The sequence below is a fragment of the Canis lupus genome, chromosome 20 (assembly GCF_003254725.2).
Source record: "Canis lupus dingo isolate Sandy chromosome 20, ASM325472v2, whole genome shotgun sequence".
Lineage (NCBI taxonomy): Eukaryota > Metazoa > Chordata > Mammalia > Carnivora > Canidae > Canis > Canis lupus.
This window is the reverse complement of record NC_064262.1, coordinates 56,349,917-56,364,023: the sequence shown is the minus strand read 5'-3', so window position 1 is coordinate 56,364,023 and position 14,107 is coordinate 56,349,917. Positions and strand designations below refer to the sequence as shown.

Below are 14,107 nucleotides of genomic sequence, written 5' to 3'. Positions count from 1 at the left end.
GTTGCAGGCATGGGAAGCATGAATGCATGTTTGTTGAATGAATGAATGAGTGAATGAATGAATGGATGGACGGATGGAGGATGGACCGTGGCAGGCCATAGGGAGAGCCTGGTGGGATGGAGCCAGGGCCTGTTACCGTAGCTAGACCCTCCAGCCGGTATCTGAGGGGGAGAAAAGAAACCCCTCCCATCCCCCACCTCTTTTTCAAATCCAACCATTACCAAAAAAAAAAAAAAAAAAAAAATCGGGCTTGGAAAATCTAATTCCTCTATGTGAACTAGGAGGGCAGGGGTTTCCATTCGCCCATGAGTCCCACTGAGGGGCCCTCGGCTGCGTGGAGGGCTGTCTCCACAAGCCCCTACTCCTCGTATGCCTGGAGGGCCCATTTCTAGAAAGATTCTGATGGAGGTTGGAGGGGGTGTCCACATGGCCCCCAAACGTTGAATTGAAAGGCTGAGCTCTGGATCAGGGAAGCTGATGGTGTGCAGTGGATGGACACACTGGGTGATCATTCCCCTTTCTCTCGTGTTTTTTTTTTTTTTTAATCTCCCTTGGAGCACCCCTCCCCCTCCCTCATCCCCACCTCCCCCCACCCCTGCAAGGAGGAAGGGAGGGACATTGGCTGAGTTCTCCCATGGGCTGGAACCTCAGTTTCTCCCACTGTCAAGAGAGCAGGGCCCCTTGAATGTGAGGTCCCTGTTTTTCTGGCTGGAGATTGTTGGGATTAGGAGCACCCCAGAGGCTTTCCCAGGAGGGTGAGAAACAGGAAGCAGGGTGTCCGTGACACCAGCCTGTCACCCTCCACTTCCCAGAGACCTTGGGTGCAGAGCCTGGGCCAAGGGGGAGGGCTTGCCCTCATATCTGCTCTCTGACACCACCCAAGGGTCAGGAATGGATCTCTCTCCTGATCCCCCTATGCTGGGCCTGCTGGGCCTCACCTGTGGGAGGGAGCTGCTGGAGGGGGGAGGCCCAGCAGCCAGGAGGGAGGCTCGCCCGTGGGACCCGTGGCCCCTCTCTGAGTCTCAGCCAAAGGGAGGTGCAATGATGAATGGGAAGTCCAGGGGGTGTTCAGGCTCCTCCCGCCAACATTTAGCTGGTTTAGTTCCTGGGGAGCCCACAGGGTACAGGATGCCTGCTGGTGGTGCTGGCTGGAAGCAGCGGGGTGGGGGTGTGGTCCCGGCTGGGGAGGAGGGGAGAGAACCCCCCACCCCACCCCCCGGAGCCTTCTGGGCTCCTGAATGCTCTGGGATCCCATGGGGAGCTGGAAGGGCCAGAAGGGGTGAAGTGGGTCACCATGCTGCTGGCACCCAGTGCAGGAAGGGCCACCCAGCATCACCTTGTCCTGATGATCGTTAACTGTCATACGTGGGGTCCGTCCAGGGCCCTGAAGGGATGGCCACTGAAGCAGGCTGCGAGCATCAGTGCCTTCCACGTGGAAGGGAAACTGAGACCTGGAGGGGCCAAGACTGGCTCCCAAGAGCTGGGCCCCCCACTGTCACTCACCTGCCTCCCTCCAGCCCAGGGAATACACGAGTCTGTCTGTGTGAGGGAGGGGTGACAGCTTCCCCAAGCCACGAGGCTGGCCCCCCAAAGATGGTGTCGGGGAGGGAAGGGGCTGTGACGCGAGGGCGCCCCAAGGCCTCAGGGCCTGTGCAGTGGGGTCCCCTGCTGAGACCGAGTGACAGGCAGGAGGGCCAGCCACGCCCGCGCCCACCCGGGGCTCTGGGAACGTGGCCGTGGCTGGCAAGGGGGAGCCGGGTCCTCAGAAAGAGGGCAGGCCCTTGGGCGCTGGCTTGTTTTGTTTTTAAGAGAGAAAGGGAGGGAGACAGAGAGACCGAGAAACATTTAGGGACCTGAGAGACAGACAGGGACCCCCTGGGCAAGAGCAGAGAAAGAGACGCACAGAGACAGAGACACAGGGGCAGAGGGGGGACCCCCCACCCACAGGCGGGAGAGCAGTGGGGAGCAGGGAGGCCGCGAGGCCGTGTCTCCGCTCAGACCTGCGCCGCATCCGGAGCTCAGGCCGGGAGCTGGGGGGCTCCCACTGGCCCGGGGCCCCAGCCAGGGCACAGCGCCCTCAGAGGGGGCCCAGGGAGGTGCCCGGCGTGGCTGCGCTGGCCCTGTCTCCCGAGGGGGCCCCACCACCAGTGCCCACCCTGCCCGAGAGGGCTCGGCCGCCACCGCCGCCAGGCCCCCCATTTATGGTAATCGTATATGCATTTGCATGTTAATGACAATATTTGTCTTAAAGCGGAGGTTGTGAGGGGGGCCGCCGCAGGTGGGGGGGCCGGGTGGAGGCCTGTGGTTTCCATGGGAGCACCAGCTGCTCCGCTCGGCGGCAGGAGGGGAGGCTGGAGCACGCTGAGCTCTGAGGCGTGAGATTCGGGAGGGAGCGTCGCGCCAGCCCGGGGACGGAGGACTGCCTGGCGGGGGCGCCCAGGGAGGAGTCGGCAGGCTGAGAGCGGCGCGTGGGGGTGCTGGGGCCTGACGCCGCACTAGGCATGCACCCCCTCCCCGTGCCTCGGTTTCCCCAGCCGCCCATTGTTCCCTGATTTAACAGGCTTTGGGGAGACCCACCTTGCGGCCTGTGACGGTGGCATCACTGCCGTCTTCCGTCACGCAGAGAGCATTGACTGAGCACCTACTGTGTACAGTGTCTGTGGGGATGTGGGCATCCGCGTGGGCGGCCGTCAGTGCGGGATTCACGATGGAGTGAACAAGACCTGAATCCATCTACCCGTATAACCCGCATAACCAACATTTACTGAGCCCTTGCTGTGCACCAGGCCCCGTTCTAGACCAAGGACACGATGTTGGGCAACACAGATAAAAATCACCTCCAAGACCTGACCTGCCTTCAAATCCCAGCCTGGTGGGAGGACACAGCGAGGAACCAGGAGGCAAAAGGCATTGATGTGAGGGCCGTGACGGTAGAAAACACGGGCCTCCGGGGTCAGCCCAGAGGAGCCCCTGCCCCTGCAGATGTGGAGACCAGGAGGGCTTCCTGGAGGAGGTGGTCAGTCAGTGTGAAAGAGCAGTTCCAAGCTTGGCCTTGAGATGAGTCTGGTTTCTCCGCATCTTACTGGCAGACCGTGTGGTCCCCTATGGGATCGGGAGACCAGGGGGGCTTTCTATCCCAGAAATAGGATGAGGACCATTCTGGCACAGGGCTGGGCTCATAATGTGTGACCGAGCTGAGGCCTGCAGGGTGAGAAGGATCTGTCGACGGGGACAGGCGTTCCTGGCACAGGGAACAGCATGTGCAAAGGCCAGAGCAGTGCTAACTCTGGAAACTTCTGCGGTGGGAGGTGGTGGAGGTTTTGCCCTGGCGGGAAAGGAGCAAAGGGTCTTGGGAGCCCCAGCGTCCCCTTCTGATGTGGGACTTACCTGGCAGGGCTCTTCTGAGGGGCTCTGGCCTCGGGGGTGGGCCCAGGAGCTGTGTCTGGCCCGTGTCTCTCTCATTCATCCCAGACATTGGCTGATGAGAACCTGGCCATTAGGAATCTGAGGGGGAACCATACTCCCTCAGCCATTCATTCATTCATTCATTCATTCAGCCAACACTTCCTGAAAGCCTCTGGGGCCTCGTCTCGTACAGGGTGAGAGAAGTATGAAGGCTCTCCGATGGCAAGACAGAGCCAGCCATAGCACCTAGGCCAGTGGTCGGGCCCGGGTCAGAGGGAGGGATCCAGGGTTGAGGGAACAGGACAGGGGATCCGGCTGCACTGAGGAGGGGCTTTGAAACAGGAGCTTTGAAAGAGGACGAAGAGCTTGCCTGATGGAGGAAGCATTTCGTTTGTCTATTCACAGAAGCACTTACCATGTCCCAGGCCCCGTGATGGGCGTGAAACACAGCGTAGAGTCTGCGAGGCAGTGTCCCTGTCCTCACGCATGTGGGCGGAGGCAGGTGGCCTCACAAAGGCTGGGAGGTGTGAAGGGCACACCTGGAGTACAGGACGAATGAGGTGAGACAGGGACTTGAGGCCGAGTCAGCGCGGGCCTGCAGGGCCTGGGATCCCAGACTGAGGCCGCCGAGGAGCCATGAATTTAGAGCAGCAGAGGAATTCAGACTTATGTGGAAAGGGAGCTTTGTGTCTGTTTTCCCTGCCATTGCCAGCCTCTTTCTGGCCTCCCAGCCTCATTCAGGATACGCCTACTGCCTACGCACCTGGCTGGAGAAAAAGGAAACTTCCCCTTGGGGCAAGCCCACACTGTGGGCAAAGAGGAATGCAAAGAGGCAGACATGTGTCCTCAGAGAACCAGTTCCCTTCCCCCACATGTATCACATGAGGAGTTGGGGCTCAGAGAGGGGTAGCACTCAGCCCCAAGTCACATAGCAAGTTAGCTAGGCATCCCACCTCCCAGACTGAGCCTTGACTCACTTTGGAAGAAGAGTGGAGGAGGCAGAGACACAAGTGTGATCGTGGAGATGGAGATTCAGGGTCAAAGCCATCAAGGCGGGCTGACTGTCCTTGGACTAAAGGGGCTGCTTATGTTTGGAAGACACTGACCCAACAATGGTCCTGTTGGCCTGGGGTCATGGGGATCATTGCTGTACATAAGCTCTATGAGGACAAGCACTGTGTCTTCTTTGCCATTTGGAAGTGGAGCATGTGGATGGACGAGGGCAGGGAGGGAGGGAGAGGATGGGGGGTGAGGAGTGGTTGGATGTGGGAGGATGGGCTGGCTACAATATGATGGATGGGTGAGTGAGTAGATTGATGCAAGGATGGATGGATGGATGGATGGATGACAATTTGTGGATGAGTGGACTGGTAGAAAGGACTGTTGGAGGGGTGTGTGGGTGGATAGATGGATGCATGGATGCATGGTTGGATGGGGAGAGGAGAAGTAGATGGGGAGGTGGACAGATGCATGGGTAGACAGAAGATGGGTGAATGGATGGATGGATGGATGGTTGGATGGAGGAATGGGTGAGTAGATGAGTAGGTGAACAGATGGAAGGATGGATGGGTAGACAGATGATGGATAGATGGATGGAAAAATGGAAGGATAGATGAGTGGGTGGTTGGATGGATGGAGGGGTGGGTGGGTGGGTGGATGGATGGGTGGATGCCATGGTTGGAAGGGGGAACCGATGAGGAGATGGACAGATGGAAGGATGGATGGATGGATGAATGATGGATGGATAGATGGAAAGATGGAAGCATAGATGAGTGAGTGGATGGTTAGATGTGTGGATAGATGGAAGGGTAGATGGTAGATGGATGGGTGGATGGATGGATGGATAGATGGATGGATGGATAGATGGGTGGGTGGATGGGTGGGTGGGTGGGTGGGTGGATGGATGTGTGGGTGGATGCATGGGTGGAAGATGGGTACCTCCCCAGCATTAACCGCCTCCCTCCTCACATGGTGGGTGGGAATGACCCATCAGGTTTGCAGTCTGACATGCCTGGTTGCTGTTCCTGGCTCAGCTTTTTTGCTTCTGTGTGATCTTAGACAAGCCACTTCGTCTCTTCTGAGCCTTAGCTCCCTCGTTTGTAAAAGAGAAGGGCTATTGGTAGCTGTCTTCCGGAGTAGTTGTAGACATTAGAGTTCACTGACGTCATGTGGCCGATGTAACAACTCTGAGTGATGCCCCTCATCTCGCAGGTGGCCTCAATACATGGCCCGGCAGCCAGATAGTCAGCAATTGTTTATCGAGTCTCTGTTATGTGCCGGGCACTGAGCTGGGCTCTGGGGACACAAAGCAATCCCTGGGAGAGGAGGGGCTGATAATAAACGGGAAACAAATAAGCAAGATTTAGATTGAACTGGAGTGCTACGAAGAAGATAAAGTCGGATGTGTGCTGGAGGGTGACAGCTCACCTCGGGCGGCCGAAGACGGCCTCTCTGAGAAGATGACGTTAATGACAGATGAGGAAGCTGTGGTTCTGAAGCCAAGGGAGAGGCATCCCAGGCCTGGAAACAGCATGTGCAAAGGCCCTGAGGTCAGAATGAGTGTGACCTGTCGGAGGAGGCCGGTGTGGCTGGAGCAGAGAGAGGGAGGGGAGGAGGGAGGGAGGAGGGGGCGCAGCTGGTTGTGTCAGGTCTCATGTGTCTTGGAGAGGACTGTGGGACTGTGGGTTTTACCCTGAGTGAGGTGGGAGCCCTTGAAGGCCGTGGGCAGGGAAAGAACAGGATCCCTTAGGGAGCTCAGAATCTGGAGAACGTGGACTCTGGGTCTCCCGTTTCCTAGGTGGGGAAACTAAGGCACAGAGAGTCCCGGAGAGCAGATGGGGCTTTCTGCCTCCACAGTTACACCCAGCCCCGGTGAGGGGCAGCTGACCTGGCGGCGCGGTCAGGGAAAATGTGTGAAGGCTAGGAGAGAGGGCCTTGCCCCCCGGCCCTCTGCTGCGGGGGGGGGAGCAGGTGAGGCACCCCCGCGGAGGCGCAACCTCACCACGAGGGGAGATGGAGGCTCAGGTCCCTACGGACACGCAGATGGTTGGGGCTGCAGGCTCTTCGTCCACCTCCCTACCCCGACTGCCAACTGTCTCTTGAGTCCCTACTGTGTGCCAGCTTTGAGAGAACAAGACCAGGGTGTCTGTGCTGATCCTAAGGGGCTGCGATGGGTGGCAGGGGGAGGGCAAGGGGGGTGTCCTGGGGTCGGGGGCATGTGGCCCCCCACGTGCAGTGGGACAAAACAGACCACAAGTGTCTGCGAGGATGTGGAGAAATCGGAGCCCTCGCCGCCGTGCGTGGCTGGGGGGATGCGAGATGGGGCGGCCCCCGTGGAAGACAGTCTGGGGGTTCCGCAAACACACACAGTCACCATGTGATCCAGCAGTTTGTACAGACCCAGAAGTGTTCAAAGTCTCCAAGAGCTGTTTGCACACGGATGTTCACGGCAGCACAATTCACAACGGCCCAAAGTGGAAACAACCCAAGTGTCCACCGCAGGACGAGTGAATAAACAGGAGGCGGTCCGTCCACGCTCTGGAATCTGACCCAGCCCCGGGGAGGAAGGGGCCCGACACCTGCCCCCGCGCGGACGGACCCCGAGGACACCAGGCTCGGGGAGGGGACCCAGGCCCAGAAGGACGCCTCCCGCAGGACCCCACTCCCAGGAGGTCCCCAGAGGAGGCCCGTCCACAGAGACAGGAGGTGGTGGGAGCCAGGGGTGGGGGGGGGCAGAGGTCAGTGCTTCCTGGGGACGGGGTCTCTGTGTGGGGAGATGGAAGGTTCTGGAGAAGGTGGTGGGGGTGGGTGCGCGGCGGGGTGAGATGCTTCGTGCCCCGAGCTGTGCTCCTACAAGGGGTTATGATGGTGAATTTTACATTGTGTATATTTTAGCAGGATTGGGGGGAGAGAACTGGGATCTGGGGGACGGGCTGGAACTTCAGAGGCAGGCGTGTGCGGCAGGAAGGTCGTGTGTCCAGGGGACTTACAAGTGGATCCGAGTAAAGGGCAGTGGAGGGAATGTGGAGGGAAGAGCCCAGGAGGCGGCAGTGGTGAGGCTGGGAGGGGCTGCAAAGCTGGGCAATCTTTGCTTTGACCTGAGGGTGCTGGGGAGACGGATTTAAGAGCTCAGATCATCAGCGCTTGGTGGGGAAGGTAAGCAAGAGGAAGGATCTAGCAAAGTGGTTCTCACCTGAGGTACTTCTGCCCCCAGGGGACGCCAGGTGATGCTCGGGACGTCTGTGGTTGTCGCAGGTGGTGGTGCTCCTGGCATCCAGCGGATGGGGGCCAGGGATGCTGCTCAGCCCCTCCTGGTGCCAGACATGGCCCCGTTCCAGAGAGCGACCACAGTCCTCTCGGCAGCGCCCCCAGGCCCTGCGCAACCTGCCCCGCCCCCTCACTGCCCTGCCCTCCTCCCTCTTTCCTCACCCACTCCACTCCAGCCACATGGGTCTCCTGGCTCTTTGTCCAACACACCAGGCCAGTCCCGCCCCAGGGCCTTTGCACACGCTGTCCCTGCTATCTGGGATGTTGTTCTCCCAAATCTCCGCGGGCTTCACTCTCTCACTTCCTCCAGGTCTCGGCTCCGATGTCACCTATTGGGTGAAGCCTCCTCTTCCTCCAGATTATTGCATCCTCCTTCCTCGTGCCTTTCAACCTTCACCCTCTCAATGCCACCTCCCTGCAGACATGATTTATAATCACAGCCACCCTCCAGCCTCTAAACCCTTCTTCCCTGCTTTCCTTTTTTCCCTGTGAAAACAAAGACTTCTGACATACCATAGATCCTGCTTTTTATGTTTTGCTTTCCTCTCCTCCTCCCCCATAGGCTGGAAACCCCATTAGGATGGAAACTTTTTTTTTAAGATTTTATTTATATGAGATTTATTTATTTGAGAGAGAGAGAGAGAGAGAGCATGAGCTGGGGAGGATCAGAGGGAGAGGGAGAAGCAGATGCCCTGCTGAGCAGGGAGCCCAGATATGGGGCTCGATCCTGGGACTACAGGATCATGAACTGAGCTCAAGGCAGACGCCCAACCAACTTAGCCACCCAGGTGCCCCCACGGATGGAGATTTTTGCCTTTGGTGTTCACTGCTGTGCCCCCAGGTCCCAGAATGGTGCCTGGAACACAGCAGGTAGGGGATGGACAGATGGATGGACAGATGGGCGGATGAGTGGAAGAATGGGTAAATGAAGGGATAACGGATGGATGGACAGGTGGATGGGTGGCTAGGTGAATGGACAGGTAGATGGATGGATGGATGGGCAGATGCATAGATGGGTGGATGAGGGGAAGAATGGGTTAACAAAGGGATAACAGATGGACAGGTGGGTGGGTAAATATATGGGTGGACAGGTGGATGGATGGATGGGTGGGTGGACAGACGGACAGATGGGTGGATGAGTGGAAGAATGGGTTAATGAAGGGATAATGGATGGATGGACGGGGGGGTGTGTCTGGATGGAGGGATCAGTGGTGTAGAGTGGTGATAGTCTGTGGGGTGAGGCAGGATGGCTGTGGGCAGGAGGTTGGGGGGGGTGTCCAGATGAGCCCTGAGAAGCCCGGATGCTAAGTTTGGGGCAGAGGAGGGGTCAGCAGTGGAAACTAAAGAGACTGACCAGGGGGTAGGAGGTTGCCCCAGAGACGGCGCACTGGACTGAGGGGCCAGGAGCATGAGTCCTGGGCGTGAAGCCCGGCCCCCTTGGACAGGGGCCGGTGAGTTTGTAAGTGAGGGGCGGGGTGATGAATTCGGGAGAGAGCCTGTCAGCTCTTGTCAGCCAAGTGAGGAGAGCCTGGGGCTGAGAGGATGGAGGGGAGCAGAGAGGCTGGCCGGGGGCAGGTGGTTGGTGGAGGGTGGCCCCACAGCACAAGGGAGTGTCTTCTGTAACCCCTAGTGGAGGCTCAGAGAGGGGAGGACGTGGACCCATCCACATCTTACGGGACCCAAGATCACACAACAGAAAGGGGCACACTGGATCCCAGAGCTGAGGTTAAAGACTAATAATGTGGGGCACCTGGGGTGAGGCCGGTGTGGGGTCAAAGGGCTTTGTGATGGGGCTTCACAAGAGCAGTCGTGATCAGGTCCTTGCTGGTGGAGGGAGCCGGAGGTGTCGGTGATCAGAGATGAGCAAGGGTGTCCTTCCTGCGTCTGTTTCCACGGTACAGCTGGCGCATAATAGGTGCTCAGGAAATCTTGGTAACCCTGTGCCACGCGTGGTCGGAAAGGGAAGGGGTAAACATGAATCCGCCGTGGCTGCCCTCAAAGAGGTTGCCTTGATACGAGCAGGTCAGCCTGAAAACACAAGCCTTCAGTCCACGGAGCGCCTACTGCGTGCCCGGCGCTGCTTCGATCCCCGCCCCCCAAAATCATCAAACATGTATAAACCTCTGTCCTGGTGGAAGGGACATGTCAGTGGGCGTGGGGAACACAGGTAAACACGATGCGGGTGCCTCCAGCTCTTGGGAAGTTGGTATCACGCGACTTCACCTTTTGGTAACAGAAAGAAATCTGAAGGGGATTTTTGCTTTTTGGGAATAAAAGCAGAAAGCAGAACCCGCATTCCGCGGTGGGCTCCCCGGGAGCACGCTCGGCACCTGAGCATCGGCCGCCCGGGCTCGAACTGTGCCTGTGAGCACCTGTGCTGTGCCCCATTCCCTCCGTGCACCTGTTAGCGAGATGTGTCCTCAGGTATCAGAAAAGCCTAAGAAGGGGTGTTTTTGGGGGGTTGGTTTGGGTTTTTGTTTTTTTTTTTTTTTTAGTCTGGGAATGTTCAGAATTTCCCCATGTAAATTAGCGGTGATTGCCTCTTTACTTTGTGCCGTTTAGGCTGATGGAAGTTTTCGCAGGAACGCTCCACTTATGGAGAGTGAGGGAAACCTGTATGCGTCATGCGGGTCGGGATGAGGGCACTGGAAAAATGGAGCGGGGCGAGGGGGCGATTGGAGGCTGTAGCCTGAAACAGGGTGCTCAGGGGAGGCTTCACTGAGGAGGTGACATTTGAGCCAAGACCTGAAGGAAGGGAGTGGACTGTGCAGAGACCTGGCAAAGCATTCAGGAACAGCCCAGGCAAAGGTCCTGGGGCAGGGTGGCCTGGAGTGTCGGAGGAGCTGAGGGGCCACGTGTGTGCGGGGGGCGTGTGCGGGGGGGCCGGGGCAGAGTGGGCTAAGGGGGAGAGAAGGAGGAGGGGAGGGGAGGGGGGACAGGTTGTGCAGGGGCCCTTAGGGGCCGCGGCAAGGACTCAGGAGTGTACCCCAGGGAAGTGGGCAGCCCTGGAGGGCTGTGGGCAGAGGGGGTGCTCCCAGGGGCCCTCTGGTAGCCCCCGGGGAGTGCAGATTGTGGGGGTGAGGGCGGCAGCGGTGGTGGCATCGGGGAGACCAGGGCGGAGGGGCCGCAGGTGTGGGAGGGTGTGGGTGGGCCTGGACCAGCAGGGAGGCTGTGAGCCGCCGCCCGATTCTTGCTGAGCACACAGTGTGCTGGGCCCAGCGCCGGGCCCTGGGACACCTCGTTGGCTGGCATTCCTGGCTCCCACCCTCAGGGAGCCCCCAGTCCAGTGGGAGAGTAACCCCTGAGAGGCAGCTACAGGGCCCTGCAGGCTCGCGGGGGCAGCTGGGGTGCCCGATGCCCTTGGCTGGGCTGGGCTGGGCCGCGGGCGGAGGAGGAAGGGTGGGGACGCAGATAAAGGCGGACCACGGCGTGGGGAGCTCCGGGGTGGTGGGTGCGGGATGTGGGGGGGTGGGTGCAGCCAGGGACGTGGCCAGCTCCCAGCGCCAAGGGTACTGCTGCAGGACGTGCGTCCGGGACGAAGCCACCCTCGTCCTCCGGGCTTCCTGGCCCTTTGTCCTTCCCTCCGCCCCAGGCTGACCACATACGGGGGGCGGGGGGGTCCGATTCTGCTGTTTCCCAGCCTGGGAGCCTTCGCGTGGTCCCTTAGCCAAGGCCTTGTCCCTGGAGCCCAGGGTGAGCAGAGAGCGGTTGCTACGGAGGGACCACAGCCTCCTTTGCCCTCCAGTCCTCAGACACAGCGGCTCCCGGGCTGGATGCAGGAGGGTCCCTGTGGGCTGGGGGCAGCCCTGGGCAATGGGCCAGGCAGAGATGGGCTTGGTCCTGGCCCTGTCGCCTGCCGTGGGTGACCTGGGCCACTGAGCACCTCGGCCTTCTCCTTCATGTTGGGCGCTATTCCTCCCCCCACTGCAGGCTGGGCCCGGTGGGGCTGCCCCAGAGCCCGAGTTGGGGGCCCCTATCGTTCCGTAACCCCCTGCTGATCCCATTTACCTGCCGAACCAAACAACTGGTGTCTCCACTAGATGGTAGGTGGCACACAGTGATCTTTTCACAGATGCTCTTGTGGCCACCTTTGTCTTAAAATATTAAAGGTTTTGGGTGAGCGTCTGGGACGATGGCGGAATTGGGAGCCCCCGCCACCCCACACCCTGGAGAGCGAAGCCTCTAAGCACCGCAGATGGCAGCGGAGCCCATGACGTCGGGTCCCCCTGGGGTCAGAGCCAGCTCTACCCTTATCTGCTTGCACCTCAGGCAAGCCTTCCTGCCGCCGCTGACTGTGCAGGACGCCCACCCTACAGGCTCCCCGCAGGGAGGAGGAGGGGCGAGGGGGAGAATCTGCTTGGGATCCTCCCTCTCTCTCTGCCCCTCCCCCGTGCTCTCTCTCTCTCTCTCTCCAAAATTAAAAAAAAAAATCTTTAAAATAATAATAAATACAATCATGCAATTCTCTTGGGCCAGTCTGAGGATTCCAAGGGTTGATATGGGTGACGTGCCGCTATCAGATGCCTGGTGCTCAGTGGACACCTTTATTATCATCATTACGTTAAGTCATGAAATCCCAAAGGCTCAGATCTCAGACCAGGGAGCAGAGGATCTCGGCATGAGGAGGGACTGTCAGGATTCTCTGGCAAAGACGTTCCTCTCTGGGGAGTCACTGCTGCTTACCTCCAGAGTTGGGGAGCTCCCTCCCTCCCAGGGGAGCTGTGATGATACAGATCTAGTTATTAGGAAACTTTCATACACGTATACTCTTGTTCCCCAGTGATTTTCCCCATTTTTGGTCCCTGCTCTGTCCTTGGGCCTAGAGAGAGATCTGTGAGCATTGACACCACCCCACCCCACCTGGTCCAGGTTTTGAGAATTGGGTGTGGGGGTGAAGGGATGGTCAGGCGCTGAGCACTCTGGGAAGAACGCCGGAGCTTGGCCGGCATGGGAGGGTGCTGCTGGACACCAGACCCGGCCCCCTTGTCATTGACGAGGCTGATGTGTGGGGTGTGGGTGGCCGGGACTGAAACTGAGGTGAGAGGTTCAGGTGTGTAGGCTTCGTATGGGTTGTGACCTCCCTCAAAAGGTCTCTCTGGGTCTGCGAGGCAACAGACAGACCTCGAACGATTAAAATGGGGGCATTTGATCCAGCATTCGATAGCTGGCACTATTTTAAAGTTCCTTTTGGGGAGGGGTGAGTCAGGGGCCTGTGATCCTGCCCCCCTAGGCCCCAGGGAATTTTTTTTAAAAAGATGCAAGCTCCAGGCAGTGTTACCCCAGTGGTTAGCATACGGTCCATTGGAGCCTGGATGTTCCACTTACCACCTGTGTGACCTTGGGCAAGTCGCTTCCCCACTCTGTGCCCTGGTCCCCCATCTGTGAAATGAGGACAACACCAGCAGCTACTTTGTGCGGTGGTTAGAAGGATCAAGTGAGTCACTGCTGAGTACAAGAGCATTAGTGTTAGAAGCCACCAAACTCTGTTAAGATCCTAAAACTCTGTGCTGATTGGGACTGTGTTCATTTGCTGGGGCTGCTGAAACAGCGCACCACGAACTGGGGTGGGTGGGGGCTTCAAAAACAGAAGCGCGTTTGCTCACAGTCCCGGGAGCCGGAAGTCTGAGAGCTAGATGTGGGTTGAGTTGGTTCCTTCCGAGACTGAGGGAGAACCTGGTTCAGGTCTCCACCAGCTTCGGGGGGCGGTTTGCTGGAAGCGCCTCCTGTTCCTTGGCTTGTCAATGCATCACCCGGACTCCTGCCCTCACAATCGTGTGTCTGTGTGCCCACATTTCCTCCTATTGTAAGGACACTAGTCCCTACGGCATGGGGGCCAACCCCCCTCCGGCACAGCCTCCCCTGAACTCCTCGCATCTGCAATGGCTCATTTTCCAGATAGGATCCCACTGTGGGGTCCTGAGGGGTTAGGACAGCCGCATATGAATTTTGGGGAGCGGGGATCCAGTTCAGCCCCAACAGGAGCTGAAAAGTCAAGGCTGTATTGACCCAGAAAAGGGTAAACATCACACGTTCTCCCCCCAACTAGAAAAGAGAAAATGAAAAGGTCAGGAAGAGAGAACAGGCAAGCGTTTCAGCACCGGGGACAGTGGCACGCAGTTGGGGCCTGTCCCTGGGGCTGCAAACCATCGGGGCCCAGAGGCTGATGGTCTCGAAGGTCGCTGGGGGTCAGGGGGGTGGTGGTGAGGGGGGTGTCCTACCCCGGCCTCGGGGACCAGCGCACTCCCGTGTTCTGCAAATGAGACCTCGTGGGCAAGAAGGGGCCCAAGGAGGAAGGGTTTTGCCTGGATTGTACATCTCCCCTGGGGTCCAATTTCTTGCTGGCTCCACCTAATTTCTCTCAGGCCCTAGGCTAGCTGTCTCCACGCCTCCCCTTTCCCTGAAAACCTTGAGGGATTAAGTTCAGAAAATAGGAACC

At 58.7% G+C, this 14,107-nt stretch overlaps 1 protein-coding gene across 12 annotated transcripts in view; it reads left to right on the top strand.

Moving 5' to 3' along the window:
- Positions 1 to 14,107, top strand: part of CELF5 (CUGBP Elav-like family member 5) — a 48,287-nt gene that overhangs the window by 1,510 nt on the left and 32,670 nt on the right. The window lies entirely within an intron of this gene.